Here is a 7,795-nt window from a genome sequence, read left to right as displayed (position 1 = left end):
CCTCGTCCCTAAAAATAGCTGGGAATTGTAGCCAGTGCCGGTAGTCCCAGCTACTTGGGAGACTAAGGCAAGAGAATTGCTTAAGCCCAGGAGTTTGAGGTTGTTGTGAGCTATGATGCCATAGCATTCTATCAAGAGTGACAAAGTGAGACTCTGTCCACCCCCTGCAAAAGACAGCTGATGAAGCTAGGATTCTGCGTCCAGTCCAGCTGACCCCAGAATCCGTCTCCAGGATGAGGGTGAGGAGGTAGAGAGGGAATTCACGGCAGGCACTGTGGTCCTGGGCTTACAAGGTGAGACTTAGACCCCAGATTGTTTCACTAGCTACAGGAGCTGGGTGTGTCGGGCTGCAGGGTTGGGACCAACCTTGTGACCAGAGAGTGGGGAGGCTGAGAGGGTGGCACAGGGGATGCTGCTCGGCTACTGGCTCTGAGTGCTTGGGGTGGGAGGAAGTTCCCCTTTGCTTCCTGAACAAAGACAAAGGCTGTGGAGGGGAACAGTCTCAGTACAGGGCTGGTGGGGAAGGGAAGGAGGAGTGTCTAGGAGGAGAAAGCACAGGTGCCTGGCCTGGCTTGCTCATGCTGGACACAGTGGACGCAGAGCTACCTTCACCCCAAGGATCCCACTGGGAACTTTTCAAGGACGGGAGTGAAGAAAGGGTTATGGCCTCCCCTAGGGGCTGCGGCCTGGGCCTGGGTTCTGGCTTCCACAGAGGGCTCTGGTAACCATGGGGCCTATACTAGATGATTTTGGGGACTGTGGGGAGGCTGCCTGGCTGGACGGGGCAGGGGAGCGGGGCCCAAGGCAGAGCAGAGAATGCAGAGGGCAGCATAGCTGCAGGAAAATAGGAGAAGACAGGGATTAGACCCTGGCCTACTATACCCCTGGGGGCAGGGGTGGAGAGTCTCTGAGAGGGGCAGGGAAAGGCTCTGCCCCTCGTTACCTCTCTGGACCTCAGCTTCTCTATCTGTAAAATGAGACTCATTATAGCATGCACCCACCTCCCAAAATGATGATGCGTGTAAATCACTAGCACAGGAGCTGTCACCCTGGGGGCTAAATGGGTGTTGGAGGTAACTCTCACGTTACGTGCCTTTATTCCACCTTTAACCATGTGCCAGCCCACACTGCTCACTGGAGATACAGCAACGAGGACCCAACAGCCCCTCAAGAGGAGGCAGCCAGGACAGTGGTGGGACATGGGGGACTCGGCCTCACTCTGCCCTGGGGTGTCTCTTTGACCTGCTCATCTTTGAGCTCATCTCCTGCCCCAAAGTGGAAACAGACACAAAAGCAGAGAACCCGGAGCAATGATCCCAGGCCTCCACCTCCAGCCTGTGTTCTGGATTGTTTGAAAACAAAGCCCCTGTGTTGTCTCATTTTACCCACAAATACTCCAGAATCTAATAAACAAGGATATTTCTGACATGATCCCAATGCCATTATTGCACGTAACAAAATATGAATTCTCTCAACTTTGTAGATCATGAGGTCAGACTCTTGCTCACTGTGTTGGGGTGAGGGCGAGGGTGTGGGTCTCTTACCTACTTGGGGTCCTCAGCTTATGAGAAGGACTTGTGGCCAGTGGGGAAGGACATGGGCAGAGTCACATGCCACCCATTACCCTCTCAGTAGGAGCATCCTCACTGGCAGAGAGGGTTAGGAGAGGTTGGGAGACGCTGTCCTGGGGGCATCGGCTGGTGGACGCTTTGAGGGCTGGGGTGGGGGCTTCCAGATGGGAGTCCTGCCCCCAGGACTTCCACCGTACTGTGGCCATGCCTGTGTGTAGGAGCGTGTAGACATGTGTGTGAATGGGTGTGAAAGTGTATGAAGGTGTGCATAGGTACGAGAATATGTGTGAGCATGTGTGAGTATGAGTGTGTGTCACCAGTGGGGCAGGAAAGCCTCTAACCTCCTCACGGGAATCCAGACCCTGGACAAATGGTGGGGGAGGTGCTGAGGCGGGAGGACAAGCTGTTCCTGGCTCCTAGCTCAGGCCACAGCTCTGGGGAACAGCCAGGACGCCTGACTGTGGAGAGGCGGTGAACCCACTCCCAGCCCTCACTCCCAGCATCTGGGCTCCTCCCTACCCCTTCTCCCTGTCCCAAAACCTCTGGATGGAAGCCAGCTCAGGACTCCAGGCTTGGCCCAGAGGGAATGCTGATAGGTAGCCGTTTACTGAATGGCTGAGCAACCTGGTGTCAGGATCGAAAAACAACACAGACTACTCAGATTGCTCAGAGGGTGTAGGGAGGACACCACTTGCCAGGCTGGGGGTGCAGGGCCCTCCCTAGGCCTCGGCTTTTCCACCTGCCATGTGGGCTTCTTGTTCCCTGGCCTGGCTCCTGCCAGGACTGTTAGGAGGCTGGAAAGCCAGGGGAGACTTGTGTCGGCTGCTGGGCCTGGTACAGAAGCCCAGCCAATGGCTGGGCCTGGCCCCTGGTGGCAGGAACTTTACCGGCAGAGTGAGGGCCAGCAGGAAGAGAGGCATTCTCAGTGCACTCTGTGCAGGCCCTGCCCAGGCATCCACTGCCGTGCTTAGTGTATCCCGATCGCCCAGCTTACAGATGACGACACCCTGAGCTCCCACAGCTCCTGGTCCTGAGGCGGGTGGGTATCCCTAGTTTGTCTCTATAGGCCTGGACTCTGTCCTGGTCTTCTCTCTGGAGCATATGCAACCTGAGGGGGGCTCCTCATGACCTCATAATCATCACAGCTTGGCGCTACCTGCCTGCCTCCCTTGAGACCTCTGTAGCACCTGGGGTCCACACTCCCTGCCCTACCTTTGCCTCTGTCCCTCCCAGCTCCGAACTCCAAGTTCAAATCCTGTCTGTGCCACCTGTCTTCTGGGTGGCCTCAGGCAAGACCTTCCCTTCTGGGAGCCCCACATTCAGCCCACAGCTGGGCCACGCTCTCTGGGTCCCTTGACACCCCTTTCTCCAGTGGACTCTGCTCTCTCCTGGGTCCTCAGCAGCCAGCTGCCTTTGGATATGGGCACTGAGTCCAACTGGAAATCCTTCCTGTCCAGGGGAATTACTGCTTTCCACAGCTCCCGGAGATGTTGAAATGCAGGCTGTATTTGCCTTGGGTTTGTTTTCTTTCCACAGAAAACAAAACAAAACAAACACACAGGCACATGCACACAGACACACAAAGTCAAGGGCAGATGATAGAACAACTTTGAAGCCTCAGCCTGGGCTCACAGTGGGTGCACAGTTCATGCCTCAGTACCTATTGGGCGAGCAAATGATCCCTCGGTCCTGGGTTTGCAGCCTGCTCCCCTCTGACTCTCCTGTGAGATTTCTGGTAAAATGTTTCTGCCTATGCTACAGACAAAAAGGGATCAAGAGATGCTTATTTCCTGGGCCCCACCTGGGTGTTCCAGTTGGAATTCAAGGTTTTGTGTTCACTGGGATGTTTTATCAGCAAAATATCCCACTTGGAGAGGCAGGGGAAGCTGTCCCCACGTCACATAGCTGGAAGAGGCAGGCCTGGCCTCCCAGCAGTGCTCTGAGGCAGGCAGGGGTCTCTGGTCCTCAGATTCACCTTCCCAGCTGTTGGAGAATTCAATGGGTTGGCAGGTTGCCTGCTACAGAGGAAGCTCTTATGAGGTGCGTATGTGTGTGTGAGAGAGACAAGAGAGAGAGAGAGAGAGAAAGATCCAATCCCCCTCTCACTGGTGGGGGCAAGTCCTGCCTACCATTCCCTATTTCAAGGGCAGTATCTGGAGGGGAATTCTCTTTATATCAATAAGCAAGAAAAGGCTTGGTGGCCTCAGGGATTTCCTCTGTACCCTGAATAAGACAAGAAGTCCTGCTTCTGGACTCACTGATCTCCTTCCTGCCTGTCTTCCCCTTCCCCCATCCATGGTCCCTGACCCCAAGGCCTGGCTCTGTGCTTTCTCTGCTCCGTCTCGGCGGCTGTAGTCTGGAGGAACTTGCTGGCCCACAAACATAGGCTCTGACCTATACACTGTTTAAAAATTCAGTGAACTAGTTGCCAACATTTAAAACGTGAACAATTTCTTCTGTGGGTTGGGATTTCCAGCTCTCCTCTTCCCCCTTCCCCCATCACACAGCATTATTCTTAAGATTTTAAGGACTAGCTGAGGCTGAGGACTTGATGCCCTTTGGGTAGGGCTGGGACCTCCCTCCTACCCACTGGCCTCCTCACTGAATCACCATCAGCCTCACAGGGGAATGTGGGATGACCATCTCCGAACCTGGTGCTGCTCAACTTTGATGCACAATGGACCTGGGGACTTTAAAAATCCGAGGACACACCCAGACCAATTCGTCAGCTTCTCTGGGGTGGAACCAAGGCTTTGGTGTTTGTAAAGCCCCTGCTAGACTGGGAAAAACAAGAGCACTGGTCCTGAGCCAAGGGGCTTTGGAGGCAGGTGGCTTTTGATGGCCTTGCTTCGCTATGGCTTCCCTCTGTGGCATCAGCAGGAGCCCCCGCCTTGTGACAGCCCAGCCCAGTCCTGGCCCTGCTTAGAAAAGGGCCTCCTTGCTCTCTCTTCCCTGAACACTTCAGTGTGTTCACTGTGTGATGCCCCATGTCTGGGCCCCAAATCCTGATTGTGGCCCAGCGTGCCACACATGAGCAGCAGCAGCAGCAGCAGCAGCGGGTGAGGCCCAGGGCTGCTTTCTCGAGGAAGATTCACTCCTATATATGGTTACCCGGGAGTCCCACTGGAGAGCTAACGTGTGACCTAATCTGCCGACAATCTCACCCAGTCTGGGGCCCAACTGGGGGAGGGCCTTTGCCCTGAAGAGAGTGTCCACTTGGGGGCTGAAGTGATGGGAGGTGGCAAATCAAGTGTGGAGACCAGGCAAGGACAAGGTGGCCCAGACCCGTGGGAGGTGGGAGCTCTGCCCCCGGCCCCTGCCCTACGTCATGCCTCTGTGAAAACATCTAGCCCCCGCCCATGCTATGCACTCTGTGTAAACAAGACCAGCGAGCCTCTTTTCCTTTTAAAAGTTCTTTTAATACAGCGTAAAAAGGCTATATTTCTATAGGCAAGCCGTATACAAATTCTCCAGGAATAAGGCACACAACGGAATGCCATCCCAAGGGCCACCCTGGGAGAAGTCGGGAGCTTCTCCACGTCCCCTCCAGGCTGGGCCCACGGGTTCTATTTGTCTTTTTAGCTGGACTCACACGTATTAACAGATACAGACACGGACAGGGTCAGCACAGTGGGGTGGAAGAGGTCAGACAGTGAGGTTGGCAGTCTCTCTGCCACCAACCCCATTGGGGGGGCAGGGGGAGGCTAGCCACCTCACAGACGGCCGGAACACCCCACACTTCAGGGTTAGTCGTTGCACTGGGCTACGATGTAGTGAGGTTGGAATTGAATATTCATTTAGAGTAGATTCAAGTCTATTAGATGCTGCAGGGCCGGTGTAGGGCTCTGGTTGACAAACATCCAAGTTCAAGGAGCATGGCCCCGAGGCTTGGCACAGATGGCAAAGCTCCAATGGGGGTGCGAAGTCTGCCAGCTGCCTCCTCTTCCCTCCTATGGCTTTGCTGATGGGAAGCCCCCGGCCAGGCCGAGGGGTTGGCAGGGCTCAGCAGGGCTGGTTAGTCCAATGCTTCCTCTCCCCCTTGCCCACTCCCTGCCCCATCTACAAAATTAATAAAAATCATAATAACAAGATAATAAAAAGAAGGTGCAAGAGAATGGATTATAACGCTCCGTTATCCTCAGCAGAAGAGGCACCATTCCCTTTTTCGCTATGTATCTAATAATAGCTTCCCTTTAAAAAGGCAAAACTTTCCAAAATACACATATGCATAAATACAGGACAAGAACATATTAATAATAAGTCTAAATACTTGAATAATAGGCAGGCTACTTAATACTGATATTTTCATCCAAGGAAAACAGCATGGAATAATAACAATATGGCTTAAAGAATTGCAAAGATTTTTTTTTCCTTATCAGAATTATGTACCAACTTCATATAATATCTATGTAGACAATATTTCCTTCTTAATGTAGTTCAGTTGCATACTTTTTACAGACCAAAGCATAGTAAAAAACAAACAAAAAAACAACCAAACTCCCAGTAACAGGAAAAAGAAAAGTTCTTACCATAAATATTTTCTTGCAGCTCAGTAAGATTTGCAAAAATACTTCCAGAAATCTTGGTTTGATATTCTGTTGCCCTCCTGAAGTTTTATCAATGCCTCTTTTCTTATCTCAAAAATCAAGCAATTATATTTTTCTTTTCTTTTTCTTTTTTTTTTTTTTTCTTAAAAAAGGCCCTCAAATATATACAGACAAAAATCACTGTGAAGATTTTTTCGGGAGAAGCTACCAAATTCAGTGTTGTGAGAAAAGTTGGCAACCATGCAAAAATTTTAACATCTATGATTTTTTTTTCAAAATACACACATAGTATTTTTTTTTAAAAAAAGGAATTCTGTGTCAAGTATAACTCAAAATAAATACAAATTCACAAGTAGAACTATTGAATACTTCATATGGGGTAAACACCATTATCTCTCAACGAGATCGCTAGATCTACTAACTGCAAGCGATTGTCCCTTGAACGTACTAACACCATATACTTTCTTGTCCCCTGGGCTCCCAGACCCTCTGAGCACTTAATTCTTTCATAGCACCTAGCCTGGACAGTAGTGCCTTTTGCTCTCTAATTCAGCCAAAACAGAGCTGGAGGAGGGTGGGTGGCGCTGCACAAGGGTGGCCTCAGGAGGGTGGGCATGGCCCCCCGAGGTGGCTGACTATGCACAGCTGGCAAGGCAATGGCTACCTGCTGGACAAGCCCACTGAAAAGGTCACTTGGGGGTGATGTCCCACTTCTGTTAGCCTGAATGTAGAAGGCCCTGGCCTCTAGCAGTCTGGAGCCTGTATTCTTTTTAAGGTGTGGCCTTCCCCCACCTTTGCAGCCTGGTTGGCAGGCCCCAGCTTTGGGCCAGGTCTCTAGAGGGGTTGAGACAAGCACACTGCCCACCACTGTTAACATTCTTTTTAGAAAGGCAGTAGGATGACCGTCAGTGATAGCTTCCCCTTGGTACAGAAGCCTTGCTCACCTGGACACTCTAGGGATAGAGCAGCAGCCTGGGGAGTCTTCAGAAGTGGTCCCCGGTGGTGGCAAGGATGTTAGCCTGCTGCCCAGCCTGGAGCAAATACACCTTTTTTAAGTGCTCAGAGGATATGGCTCCCTTTCTGCCAAATCTATAACCCGCCACTCCCTGGCTGCAAATCCACTCACTTCATCTTTACAACTCACTCCCCGGACCCCTGGTTAACACTTCACTGTAACTCCTCAGTTGAACAAAGCATCTTCATTTGAAAACAAAAGGCAACTGGGCACCAGGTGGGTGTCCTTGAGCCATGGTAAACACTGAATTTCAGGCCTATATCATGGTCTGACTTTTTTTTTTCCCCCACAGAGGCATAATGTTGGGGCAAAATCAAGTGACCCAGTCCTGACAGTGGGTTTACTCCTTCCCTGGGAGAAAGGAAGGAGGCTGTGACAACAGAAAGGGCTTCTCACTGGGGTGGGGGGAGAGAAAAGTGTGTGTTCCTGCCTGCCAGCCAGCCGGGACAGTGTCTACCTTCCCTGCCCAGACCTCTCCTGTCTGGGTCCAGGCAGGTGAGCGTGGGGATGGGGGTGCAGCACCCAGGTGCAATGCCAGCGACATCAGAAGCCATTGGGGTTTGGGGCTCGATGAGGGTAGGGGACGGACAGGCTCCTCCTCAGCAGCTGCTAGGGCAGGTGGCCACTCTCCACGATTGCTGACTCAAACAGGACAGAAATCT

This window comes from Otolemur garnettii, unplaced genomic scaffold (genome assembly GCF_000181295.1).
Source record: "Otolemur garnettii isolate 467f Iridium unplaced genomic scaffold, OtoGar3 scaffold00008, whole genome shotgun sequence".
NCBI classification, from domain to species: domain Eukaryota; kingdom Metazoa; phylum Chordata; class Mammalia; order Primates; family Galagidae; genus Otolemur; species Otolemur garnettii.
Note: the sequence above shows the minus strand (reverse complement) of the source record.